The sequence below is a fragment of the Scyliorhinus torazame genome, chromosome 11 (assembly GCF_047496885.1).
Source record: "Scyliorhinus torazame isolate Kashiwa2021f chromosome 11, sScyTor2.1, whole genome shotgun sequence".
In the NCBI taxonomy this organism is placed as follows: domain Eukaryota; kingdom Metazoa; phylum Chordata; class Chondrichthyes; order Carcharhiniformes; family Scyliorhinidae; genus Scyliorhinus; species Scyliorhinus torazame.
The window spans coordinates 156,909,481-156,923,621 of NC_092717.1; the positions used below are offsets into that span (position 1 = coordinate 156,909,481).

At 44.0% G+C, this 14,141-nt stretch overlaps 1 protein-coding gene across 2 annotated transcripts in view; it reads right to left on the minus strand.

Moving 5' to 3' along the window:
- Positions 1–14,141, minus strand: part of dlgap1a (discs, large (Drosophila) homolog-associated protein 1a) — a 1,321,170-nt gene that overhangs the window by 533,136 nt on the left and 773,893 nt on the right. For both annotated transcript variants that reach the window (XM_072467915.1, XM_072467917.1), the window contains exon 4: positions 5,829–5,926. The gene's annotated coding sequence lies outside the window, so the exon portion shown is untranslated. The remainder of the gene's footprint in view (positions 1–5,828; positions 5,927–14,141) is intronic.

The following is a 14,141-nucleotide window of genomic DNA, read 5'->3' on the forward strand; positions in this document are numbered from 1 at the left end:
AACTTGCAAAAACCAGACAGCACTGAAACCAGCAGCCATCTGCATAGGAATGAACGATCCCCAGGTACAATGGAAACATTTAAGGTGAATAAGACCACGCCAGACTCCTCAGCGCCAACAGGAGCCAAGACAAAGGCCAACGGACACTCAGGGACTGCCCAGTGATCAGGGAACAACTCCAGTATTGGAGAAATCGATCCAAATGATCGGAATGCAGTCCAATCATTTGGAACCAGGTATGGGGTCCGCCCCGAGGGGCGGGAAGCCCCTGGGGACTATAAAATAGAGTCCCCAAGTTCAAATCGTCCTTCTTGGCAGGGTCACTCAACAACGTGAATCAACCCCTGAGAGTGAACTGCCCAGCTGCCGCACCAACCAGGTAAGTCTCCAGTCAATGCTCGCTACGAGATAGGCGCTCCTAGCTACAAGTCCATACCAGCTTTTGAATCCTGCAGACTCAGGACCTGAATGAAAGGCCATTTGTTCCCCTGACCTGGTGAGCCAGTCCGAAGCTACGTATAGGCCTTTTAGTTCTAGAAATAGTCTAGAAAGTAGAGTTATATGCATAAGTAGTGACTTACTGTACATAATAAATGTGTTTTGATTTGAATCTTACTAATTGGTGTGTTGAGTTGTTGATCAGTACTTGAACTTGAACCTCGTGGCGGTATCACAAAGATACCTGGCGACTCTAGAGCAAAGATTAAACAAACAGAGCAAATTACGAATTAAGAGCCAACCAAAAGTTAGCAACACCGCCTTGGAGAGCTGTCAGCTAATCAGATGCAGCCAACAGCACCCCATCACATCCAGGCACAGCTCTGCAGTGGTCAGAAGAGGTACTGCCGCACCGTGCCTGAGACTAAGGCCTGAATTCTCAGGATGGTAAACATTCGGAGTGAAGTTTTAAAAAGTTTGTTCTTGAGATGTGGACGTCACTGGCTGGGTGTACATTTGTTGCCCATACCTAATTACCCTTAAATGGAGTGGCTTGCACAGCCATTTCAGTGGGGTGCAGTTAAGAGTCAACCGCATTGGTGTGAGCCTGGAGTCACATGTAGTCCAGACCGGGTAAGGATGGCAGACTTCCTTCCTGGAAGGACATTAGTGAACTACATGTATTTTTAGGACAATCGCCAATGGTTTCATGATCATCATTAGACTGTTAATTCCAGATTTTTATTGAATTCAAATTTCACCACCTGCCATGATGGGATTCAAACCCAAGACCCAACAGCACCTGGGTCTCTGGATTGCTAGTCCAGTGACAATACCATTATGCTAGTCATTTTCAAACTTAGGGAGGTTGGGTCGTGGGCGGGTGTTGGGAGGTCACAGAGCGATCTCGATGTTATGGGCCAGTGTTTAGAGAACACCAAAGTGTATTATGGAGCTCACCAGACCCACAAGGGCCCACTTTACAGGTGTGATGCAACAAAGAACTAAAATTATTTTTAAACAAAAACAATGTTTATTCTATGAATCCAGTTAACATTTTATAAACACACAGTAAACAGTTTATCAACTATCAGCCCTGACCAACCCCCAAAAGATACAGTACTCTATAGATAACCCTTAATAACCTCCCAAACAACATCCATAAGTTAAACCCTTTTTAAATAAAGACAGCAGGTGTTATAACCTGCCTGCTTACCATTGGCTGGGGACTAATGACAATCCCACAAATCTGTGGGAGTATGAGCTTCCCGAATGAGGGGGGCGGAGAAATCATTAGCAGACTCCCTGTATAAATAAAGCTGGCCAGTTTGGAACCAGCAGGAAGGAGTAAGCAGCAAGTGAGGTTGCTGCTGTATATATATGTTATTGTAAATAAATGTTATTTATTTGTATCCTTGAAACTCGGGCTGGATTCTTCATGGCCCTCACAAAAGCAGGTTTAAATTCTCTACTGAAACAGGTATTACTTTGAAATCATCGAGTGATTTGGAGACATTCTTTCGATTACAGAGAGAGAGATCATAACATCTTCTTGTTGTGAAAGCAGCTCCGCAACTGAAAACAAAACTAAGACACACTGCAGCTGCCAACTCAAAACGAAAGTAAAAAGCAGAGCGGAGCCCAGCTCCACCCACACAATGACATCACTGCAGCCATTTGATGAAACATACTTTTCTTAAAGGGAATCTCACATGTCACTGAAGAAGTGCTCAATGGTCGTGACAGGCTTTTAAAAATGTGGGATGCTACCGGCTTTCAAGAATGCCAGCTATCCCGAGCATGCATGTCCCCTCAGCCAGATGTGCACGGGCCCGGAGCCCAGCGGGACAGACCACCTCGTATGGACGTCAACGCACTGAACCAGGAGCAGATTTTAAAAAAAAAATCGATGTTAAATCGGCAGCAGAGAGCAGGTTATGCATCGCATACACTGACGACATGTGTCTGGGCACGAAATCACCGGAGAGAGATTCCTCCATTTTCTTTGCAGCAAGCAAGCAACAGGACTAAAGAATTTAAAATGGACCATTTTGTAATAAGGAAGAGAGCACCATAGACACAACAGGACAGGATCTCACAACTATATCTGCTGGAGAGAGACACCCAGGAGAGTCCACAGCAGGACAAAGCAATGGTGGTGTGAGCTGCTCTGGTGAATCCACAGCATGACAAAGCAGTGCTGATTTGAGAGCCTCTGGTGAACAGCTGATTAAGAAGAAGCTGAAATCAGGTACAAAGCAGTGTAAAGATGATTTCTGGAGGTTTGGCTTTATTAATTGTGCCAATGCAAATCAGGATGCAAAGTCCATGTGTGATATATGCAGGAAAGTACTGGCAAATGAAAGTTTAAAACCGTTAAAACTTTGAAGGCATTTGAAGACTAAGCATGGCGAGTTCGAGGACGAACCTCATGATTTTTTTTAAAGGATGCAGCGAGAACTTAAATGGTCAGCTGAAGCCCTTAGCAGAAATGTAACAATGAATGACAAAGCAAGTGAGATTGTGAGGACCAAGCGCGTTCATCTGTTGCATTAAAAGTACGAGAAAATGGTGTTGTGAAGGTCGGCCGGTCTCAAAGATCATCCGGCATGGGTCCCGAAGATCAGCCGGGTGGTAAAGGTGTGTTCCGGGAAAAAAAGTTGGAAAAACATTGCACTACGCCACCCTGGCTCAGAATTTGTTTGGGGGGACCTTAACATGCTTTCGTCACATGTATTAATTTTAGCAAGGAAAGCCTTCCATATTCCACCAGCTGTTGTGGTGGGATTTGAACCCATTTACCCCTAGCATTAGCCTGGGCCTCTGGGTTAGCAGTTCATTTGCATTACCACCATGTCACTATGGCCAGAATTCTCTGGCCGCTGGGATTCTCTGTTCCTGCCGGCAGCACACCTCCGCCTGTGGGATTCCTGACAGTGTGGGGTGGCTTCAATGGGAAATCCCTTTGACAAGCGGTGGGAATAGAGAATCATGCCGCCAGTGAACGGTGCGCCACCGAGAAACCCACGGCTGGGGCACTGGAGAATCCAGCCCTATTATATCTCCTCCTCATATCATACAAACTCTTAATATATTTCAATCAAATATATTTGTTTTCATTACCAGAGGTACTATATGGCTCATTTAAAACAAACAGGTTAAAGTAATTTTCAGAAGATACAAATATGTTAATGTTTATGAAACAATAACATTCATTTGGATACATTTCGACTTTGTATGACAGTGTAAAATGGTGAAAGCAAATTGGCAGCAGGTTTTACCTCTTCTCTGATTATTATTTCTAATATTGTGTAAAATTCTGCTTTGGTGTAACTTCTGTGTTTTAGAGTCTCAATGAATTTACCCGGAATAACAGCTTTAAGAAAACCCCATTACATAAAACATGGTAGATTTAGCATATCCTGCATCTTCATTCTAGATGCAATGAATTAGTAAAATTCTAACATTACTCTAAAAATATTCTCATGGCAGAATGTGTGCGGAAATAGTATTCCGAGCCATACAATGGTTGATAAAACAACGAGGTTTGTAGTATGTAATTATATGTGGATACTTCAAGGAATTACATTTTTCAATGTAATACTTAACCCCAAGTCACTAATATGTGCCAAAGCACTTGCTGATGAAAGGCAGCAAACACTCCAGGGCCTTCATTTAGGTCCCAACTATGCTGTCTTTTCTGAGCAAAACCCATAGCAATAATTTATTGATTCACTTAATTATCACTATATTTCCAGAGGGTTTAGGTTAAGTTATAGCCTTCATGTAATATGAATAAGAATAGCTTTGGGTTACAGAACTGATGTTACAATGCTGTACTCCTATCTTTGATCCAAGCTCCCTTCAATTGCAGTGAGCTCTTTGCTGGAAGCATAGGAATAGTAAATTTACCTTGACATTCAAAATACTGTCCATTATAGTCTCCTTTCACCAGGTTTCTCAATTTTAAAGATATGACTAACAGTTTACAGTTGGCTTTTGGATTTAAGCTAGTTACTTGAACTAGGCTGATCATGAGGGAATTTACACAGTCAGGTAAATTTTGTTCAGCTCATGCCACCAACATGACCTGACGTACAGATAACACATGTTGGATAAAGGTGAACAGTACACATTGGTTATGAGATCCTCACCAAAGCATGGACTTTGCAACATTTACCTCAAAATATTCTCAATCATGCTTGCATAATCCCTTTCTGTTCATGGAAACATTAATTAGCACCCATCAGAAAAAATCTTAGTGCTTGACATTCAAATGAGACTCTGACTATTGATTTTGCCTAAAGTACTCAAATAGATTTGCTAGAGAATTGCTTCAATGCACACGTTTCATTGTTTATGAAAATCAACTGTTTTTATATTCGATCAACTGGAAAACAGATCAGTAGGCTCTTGCCCGAACTCAATGAATCGTTGGCTGGTCTGTCAAATTTCCGGTCCCACCCATGGCGATTCCCACCATGGATGGGACTGGAAAATCCCAGCCGGGACTAATCAGGTGTCTGCTGAAGCCGAGTGCGCCAGATTCACCCAAGGGCATATTAATGTAGGCGCCTCAATTTTAGAATTTCAGTGAATTGCCAGTACTCAACAAACTGACAAGCAGTCGTCTGATCAGAGAAGTGCGGAACAGGAGATCCAGCAGTAAAAGAGAAGTCAGTTTATAAAATGGGATAAGTCATCTCAATGGTAATTGAGGGGAGTAGCTGGTAGGAATTGGTAGTGGGTCAAAACAAATTTTTGGGGACAGCAGGGCATTCACACTGATTGTGTTCCACAAAAATCAGCATCAATGGCTTCTTTTTTTGTGTATTGAGGTCCCTTTGTGGATCGTTGATTCACCTGTTCAATGTTTCATTCAGGAGCCTAGTTATGTTGACCTCAAGGGTCAGTGGGTGATAGATTATTGTTTAAAATGAGCCTGTGTATGATCCCATTTTCCAGCAGGAAAAAAGACTCTTTCGTTTTCTGAGTAAATATTTCCTTTCCAAAGCTGTACTCATGTGTACAGTGCACATTATCTGGTGCATATTTTCCAGTCATCTAATAAACATTCAAGGGAGACGTGCTGTACTTGTTGTGCGCGCAGGTGTTATTATACTGATGCTATGGTTATATTAAGGTCCAGTACTGTGCTCTGATCTTACATAAGCAAATTTGTGGAAGGCCATTAGTTGAGCCAGATCTACATAAAAGCATGCTTTAGGCACTGAAGTATCATAGTATTTTTACTGTTTAATTCAGATTTTTATTGACGTTTTGCTTTTCCCACAGTGATTGAATTTTCAGTAATATAATAGTAATTTCAATTTCCAAACACAGCTTACATTTTTGGACAATCTTTCTTCGAGTAATGAAAAGCTTATTACCTTTGCCTGGGTTCCCCGACTCCTTGTTCTCTTCTGCTTCTTTGTGGTTGTTTACTTCCCATGTGCTCCTCTGGTCAAACTGATGATCAAACTTTTAGCTAAAAAAAAAGTTGAAATTGGACAATGAGTAGAGTAGTAGAACTGCACTGCAATGCATAAAGAGGATGTCCTATTAAAAAATTGTTTGTGGGATGTGGGTGTCACTGGCTAGGCCAGCATTTATTGCCCATCCCTAATTGCCCTTGAGAAGGTGGTGATGAGCTGCCTTCTTGAGCCACCACAGATTATGTGGTGTTGGTACATCCACTGTACCAGGAGTTCCAGTATTTTGAGCAAGAGACCGTGAAGGAACATTGTTATAGTTCTAAGTTAGAGTCGTGTGTGGCTTGGAGGGAGACTTGCAGGTGGTGATGTTCATGTGTGCAGTTCTTGTCACCTAATATTGGATTTGGTACTGGGTAATGAACCAGGACAGGTGTTAGATTTGGAGGTAGGTGAGCACTTTGGTGATAGTGACCACAATTCGATTACGTTTACTTTAGTGATGGAAAGGGATAGGTATATACCGCAGGGCAAGAGTTATATCTGGGGAAAAGGCAATTATGATGCGATGAGGCAAGACTTAGGATACATCGGATGGAGAGGAAAACTGCAGGGGATGGGCACAATGGAAATGTGGAGCTTGTTCAAGGAACAGCTACTGCGTGTCCTTGATAGGTATGTACCTGTCAGGCAGGGAGGAAGTGGTCGAGTGAGGGAACCGTGGTTTACTAAAGCAGTCGAAACACTTGTCAAGAGGAAGAAGGAGACTTATGTAAAGATGAGACATGAAGGTTCAGTTAGGGCGCTCGAGAGTTACAAGTTAGCTAGGAAGGACCTAAAGAGAGAGCTAAGAAGAGCCAGGAGGGGACATGAGAAGTCTTTGGCAGGTAGGATCAAGGATAACCCTAAAGCTTTCTATAGATATGTCAGGAATAAAAGAATGACTCGGGTAAGAGTAGGGCCAGTCAAGGACAGTAGTGGGAAGTTGTGCTTGGAGTCCGAGGAGATAGGAGAGGTGCTAAATGAGTATTTTTCGTCAGTATTCACACAGGAAAAAGACAATGTTGTCGAGGAGAATACTGAGATTCAGGCTACTAGACTAGAAGGGCTTGAGGTTCATAAGGAGGAGGTGTTAGCAATTCTGGAAAGGGTGAAAATAGATAAGTCACCTGGGCCGGATGGGATTTATCCTAGGATTCTCTGGGAAGCTAGGGAGGAGATTGCTGAGCCTTTGGCCTTGATCTTTAAGTCATCTTTGTCTACAGGAATAGTGCCAGAAGATTGGAGGATAGCAAATGTTGTCCCCCTGTTCAAGAAGGGGAGTAGAGATAACCCCGGTAACTATAGACCAGTGAGCCTTACTTCTGTTGTGGGAAAAATCTTGGAAAGGTTTATAAGAGATAGGATGTATAATCATCTGGAAAGGAATAATTTGATTAGAGATAGTCAACACGGTTTTGTGAAGGGTAGGCCGTGCCTCACAAAACTTATAGAGTTCTTTGAGAAGGTGACCAAACAGGTGGATGAGGGTAAAGCAGTTGATGTGGTGTATATGAATTTCAGTAAAGCGTTGATAAGGTTCCCCATGGTAGGCTACTGCAGAAAATACAGACGCATGGGATTCAGGGAGATTTAGCAGTTTGGATCAGAAATTGGCTTGCTGGAAGAAGATAAAGGGTGGTGGTTGATGGGAAATGTTCAGACTGGAGTCCAGTTACTAGTGGTGAACCACAAGGATCTGTTTTGGGGCCACTGCTGTTTGTCATTTTTATAAATGACCTGGAGGAGGGCGTAGAAGGATGGGTGAGTAAATTTGCAGATGAGACTAAAGTCGGTGGAGTTGTGGACAGTGCGGAAGGATGTTACAAGTTACAGAGGGACATAGATAAGCTGCAGCGCTGGGCTGAGAGATGGCAAATGGAGTTTAATGCAGAAAAGTGTGAGGTGATTCATTTTGGAAGGAATAACAGGAAGACAATCTTACTGGGTAAGATTCTTGGCAGTGTGGATGAGCAGAGAGATCTCGGTGTCCATGTACATAGATCCCTGAAAGTTGCCACCGAGGTTGAGAGGGTTGTTAAGAAGGCGTACGGTGTGTTAGCTTTTATTGGTAGAGGGATTGAGTTTAGGAGCCATGAGGTCATGTTGCAGCTATACAACACCCTGGTGCGGCCGCATTTGGAGTATTGCGTGCAATTCTGGTCGTTGCATTATAGGAAGGATGTGGAAGCACTGGGAAGGGTGCAGAGGAGATTTACCAGAATGTTGCCTGGTATGGAGGGAAGATCTTATGAGGAAAGGCTGAGGGACTTGAGGCTGTTTTTGTTAGAGAGAAGAAGGTGACTTAATTGAGGCATACAAGATGATCAGAGGATTGGATAGGGTGGACAGTGAGAGCCTTTTTCCTCGGATGGTGATGTCTAGCACGAGGGGACATACCTTTAAATTGAGGGGCGATAGATATAAGTCAGAGGTAGGTTCTTTACTCAGAGTGTAGTAAGGATGTGGAATGCCCTGCCTGCAACAGTAGTGGACTCGCCAACACTAAGACATTCAAATGGTCATTGGATAGACATATGGACAATAAGGAAATAGTGTAGATGGGCTTTAGAGTGGTTTCACAGGTCGGCGCAACATCGATGATCGAAGGGCCTGTACTGCGCTGTAATGTTCTATGTTCTAATTACAGAAAGGATGGAATTGTTTTAGAGAGAATACAGAGGAGATTTACGAAGATGTTGCCAAGACTGGAAAATTGCAGCAATGAGGAAAGATTGAACATAAGAACTAGGAACAGGAGTAGGCCATCTGGCCCCTCGAGCCTGCTCCACCATTCAATGAGCTCATGGCTGATCTTTGTGGACTCAGCTCCACTCTTCGGCCCGTACACCATATCCCCGAATCCCTTTATTCTTTAGAAAGGTATCTATCTTTTTCTTAAAAATGTTTAAAGAAGGAGCCTCAACTGCTTCACTGGGCAAGGAATTCCAGAGATCCACAACCCTTTGGATGAAGACGTTCCTCCTAAACTCGGTCCTAAATCTACTTCCCCTTATTTTGAGTCTATGCCTCCTAGTTCTGCGTTCCCCGACCAGTGGAAACAACCTGCCCGCATCTATCCTATCTATTCCCTTCATAATTTTATATGTTTCAATAAGATCCCCCCGCATCCTTCTAAACTCCAATGAGTACAGTCCCAGTCTACTCAACCTCTCGTCATAATCTAAACCCCTCAACTCTGGGATCAACCTAGTGAATCTCCTCTGCACTCCCTCCAGTGCCAATATGTCCTTTCTCAGGTAAGGAGACCATAATCTAATCCCCTCAACTCTGGGGCAGCACGGTAGCCTTGTGGATAGCACAATTGCTTCACAGCTCCAGGGTCCCAGGTTCGATTCTGGCTTGGGTCACTGTCTGTGCGGAGTCTGCACATCCTCCCCGTGTGTGCGTGGGTTTCCTCCGGGTGCTCCGGTTTCCTCCCACAGTCCAAAGATGTGCGGGTTAGGTGGATTAGCCATGATAAATTGCCCTTAGTGTCCAAAATTGCCCTTAGTGTTGGGTGGGGTTACTGGGTTATGGGGATAGGGTGGCGGTGTTGACCTTGGGTAGTGTGCTCTTTCCAAGAGCCGGTGCAGACTCGATGGGCTGAATGGCCTCCTTCTGCTCTGTAAATTCTATGATAATAACTGAACACAATACTCCAGATGTGGCCTCACCAACACCTTATACAATTGCAGCATAATCTCCTTAGTCTTGAACTCCATCCCTCTAGCAATGAAAGACAAAACTCGATTAGCCTTCTTAATCACCTGTTGCACCTGCACACCAACTTTTTGCGACTCGTGCACCAGCACACCCAGGTCCCTCTGCACAGCAGCATATTTTAACATCTTACCGTTTAAATAATAATCCATTCTGCTGTTATTCCTCCCAAAATGGATAGCCTCACACTTGGCAACATTGAATTCCATCTGCCAGACCCTAGCCCATTCACCTAACCTATCCAAATCCTTCTGCAGACTTCCGGTATCCTCTGCACTTTTTGATTTACCACTCATCTTAGTGGCGTCTGCAAACTTTGCCACATTGCACTTGGTCCCCAACTCCAAATCATCTATGTAAATTGTGAACAACTGCGGGCCCAACACTGATCTTTGAGGGACCCCATTAGTTACAGGTTGCCAACCAGAGAAACACCCATTTATCCCCACTCTCTGCTTTCTGATAGTTAACCAATCCTCTACCCATGCTACCGCTTTACCCTCAATGCTATGCATCTTTGGTTTATGCAGCAACCTTTTGTGTGGCACCTTGTCAAAAGCTTTCTGGAAATCCAGATATACCACATCCATTGGCTCCCCGTTATCTACTGCACTGGTAACGTCCTCAAAAAATTCTACCAAATTAGTCAGACACGACCTACCCTTTATGAACCCATGCTGCATCTGCTCAATGGGACAATTTCCCTCCAGGTGCCCCGCTATTTCCTCCTTAATGATAGATTCCAGCATTTTCCCTACAACCGAAGTTAAGCTTACCGGCCTATAATTACCCGCATTCTGCCGACCTCCTTTTTTAAACAGTGGTGTCACATTTGCTACTTTCCAATCCTCTGGGACCACCCCAGAGTCTAGTGAATTTTGATAAATTATCACTAGTGCGTTTACAATTTCCCTAGCCATCTCTTTTAACACTCTGGGATGCATCGCATCAGGGCCAGGAGACTTGTCTACCTTTAGCCCCATTAGCTTGCCCAATACTGCCTCCTTAGTGATTACAATCATCTCAAGGTCCTCACCTATCTTATCTTTATTTCCATCAGACACTGGCATGTTATTTGTGTCTTCCACTGTGAAGACTGACCCAAAACACTTGTTCAGCTCCTCAACCATTTCCCCCTCTCCTATTATTAAATCTCCCTTCTCATCTTCCAAAGGACCAATATTTACCTTAGCCACTCTTTTTTGTCTTATATATTTGTAGAAGCTTTTACTGTCTGCTTTTATGTTCTGAGCAAGTTTACTTTCATAGTCTACCTTACTCTTCTGTATAGCTTTTTTAGTAGCTTTCTGTTGTCCCCTAAAGACTTCCCAGTCCTCTAGTCTCCCACTAATTTTTGCCACTTTGTATGTTTTTTCCTTCAATTTGATACTCTCCCTCACCTCCTTAGATATCCACGGTCGATTTTTCCCCTTTCTACCGTCTTTCCTTTTTGTCGGTATGAACCCTTCCTGAACACTGTGAAAGATCGCTTGGAAAGTCCTCCACTGTTCCTCAACTGCTTCACCATGAAGTCTTTGCTCCCAGTCTACCTTAGCTAGTTCTTCTCTCATCCCATTGTAATCGCCTTTGTTTAAGCACAAAACAAATTGGATAGGCTTAGGTTGTTCGTCTTGGAAAAGAGGAAGCAGAAGGGCAGCAACACTGTGAGAGGTCTGGATAGAATGGATGGGAAGGGCCTATTTACTTCAGCAGAGAGATCAGTGACTAGAAGGCATAAATTTACAGTGATTGGTAGAAAGATTAGAGGGAAGATTTGGAAACATTTTTTAACCCAGAGAGACATTTTGATCTGAAAGGGTACGAAAGGGAGAAATCCTGAACTCATTTAAAAGGTGTCTGGATATACACCTCAATCTGCAGGGCTATGCATGAAATGCTGGAAAGTGAGATTAGGTTGGATGGTTCAGTTTTTAGTCAGTGCAGATGTAATTGGCCAAGTGGCCTTTTCCTGTGCTGCTAATTTTACATGATTCTATGATTATTGCATCTGTTGCTTTTGTCCTTTTAGGCGATATAGCTCACAGATTTGGAAGGTCCTGTTAAAGGAGTTCCTGCAGTGCATTTTGTATATGGTACACGCTGCTGCCGCTGTGCAGTGTGCAGGCTGTGAATGTCAAAAGTGGTGGTGGGGTGCCAATTAAGCAGGCTGCTTTGTCCTGGATGTTATCTATCATGTTGAGTGTTGTTAGAACTGTACTCATCCAGTCACATGGGGTGTATCCAGCATATGCCTAACGTAAGCCTTATAGATGGTGGACAGGCTTTGGGGAATCAGGAAGTGGGTTACAGCTCAGGCTCTCTGATCTCTGCTTTCACTTTCACAATATTTGTTTACATAAGCTAAGTGGTCTCAAGTATTTGTGTTTTTTGTGATTGATACTTTAAAGCGCCTGGATGATTGACACTTATTAGTTAGTTTTCAACATAAATGAATTTTCACAATGACCACTATACATGATATGGTTGATTGGTTCTAGACAGTGTGTAGTGGGTGAATGGACATGGAAGTGTCACAGTTAGATATAGAGGGCATAAGGGGTCATAGAGAATGGACGGACAGGTAGAGCTTGTACATTGTGAGCAAGATGGCCCATAGGAGGTGGGTAGAATGGCAAAACGTGGCATTGGGGCATGAGGAGTCATGCGGGTGGATGGGGGGGGGCATGAGGTGGCATATATGGGAAATGGGGAGTTTTTGGAGTGTGAGGAGTTGTGAGGGGTGAGGGCTGGAGGGACTTGTGTGATTTCTACTGTGTCAAAGTTCCACAGCCCTGAGGAGGGTGTTTTAAACAACACACTCTGGCCACCTAGCAGTCCCTGTGGTTGCCTACAATCTTGCTCCCAGATCAGCTGGTCCAACTCCAGCCCCCAGCAATGAAGATTCCATCTTTGTGGGCTCTTTCTCCTGTGGTTGGCAGGCTGAGCTGGGAATTTTCCTGACTCCAGCCACCTGTGCTGTGGATGAAAATCCAGGCCGAAATGTCAGCCATTTTCTTTGCTTTCACGTCACTGAATGGCTGCTGCTCAATCAGAACATGCAACTTTGGTTATGTTATAACCTGCCTACTTACGATTGGCTGGGGACTAATGACTATCCCACAATCCTGTGGGAGTATGAATTTCCCCAATGAGGGGACGGAGAAACTCCTAGTATAAATAAGCTGGCCAGTTCAGGAACCAGCAGGAAGGAGAAGGTAGCAAGGGAAGTTACTGCTACTGTTATGTATATATTGTTAAAGTAAATAAATGTATTACTTTGTATCCTTAAAACTCGTGCTGGATTCTTCGTGGCCCTTACAAAAGGTTACAAACAGCTTTATTTAAAAGTAAATCTCGTACAAGAGCAAACGATGAACACAGCAAATTTCACTCGATTAAATATATTATTTAGTTCACTATTTTGCTACAAAATAGATAATTCTATACTTTTGTAGATTTCAGGAATAAGAAAATTATTTTAGTTTAGAAGTTTGCATTCCTGAATTCATGGCAATGATTTTCATCAGCTTTACCTTAGTCAGCTGCCTGATGTGCAGCTAACTGTTAAACAAGTCACAGGCAGAATTTTTCCATAATTTTTTAAAGGCTGGAACTTTCCCGTATTTTTTGAGTGTCAGGCTCCGGCTGAAACCCGACGTGTAGCTCTCCATCTGCACAGCCAAGTTTTTACTCCACATTTTGAGCCACTCTGAAAAAGAAGATTCAGATTTACGCCATCATTGTGGTGGGCAGGACCTGATAGAGCCAATGAGGCCAGGTTCACAGATATTGGGGCACCCTTTCAAAAGGAAGACTTGATCAGCACAAAAAATAAATCCTTCTCCACCCCAGTCCACTCCCCACAGACACAAGGGAGAACCCCCAACATGCATCTGCCATCCCCCCCACCATAAGCATCAGGACTCTCACAACCCCCCCAACACAAGTATCAGCATCGGGGGCTCCCCCTCCCAACAAACATAACGCAAACCCTAGAACTGTCCCCTGGCATAGGCACTGAGTTCAGGCACGGCATCTCAGGGGTGTGGTCACGCACAGGCCTTAGCTGCTCTTCATGGCTGTGAGTCTCCATGTTTAAAGTGGCCTGGTGGTTAGTTTGCAGGCGTCGCTTCCCGTGATCCTTGCTGGACACGTGGTGATATCACTGTTTAGGGATTGCAGCTGGAAGTGGGTGCGAGGAGGTGAATCCACAGGGTCAGCATAGGGGACGACAGTGAGGTCCCTGTGTGGAGTCCCGTGAGATTCCAGATTGCATGGGCAGAGTGTGGGCAAGGGGTGGTTTCCAGCCTCATGAGCGCTGAAGCCCCTCACACAGTGTGAAGGACAAGTGCAGTCCGAATGAACCCCCGCATGAGATGTCTGGAAGTTCGAGGCCACTTGTTATGGAGGCCAGGTTGTTACGGATTAGTGGATGGTTGGCTGGCTGTTCAAGTTGGAAGGCTTGTTTAATCTGCAGCTGATGAGAGATGTGGCAATGAGGGTGTCCTC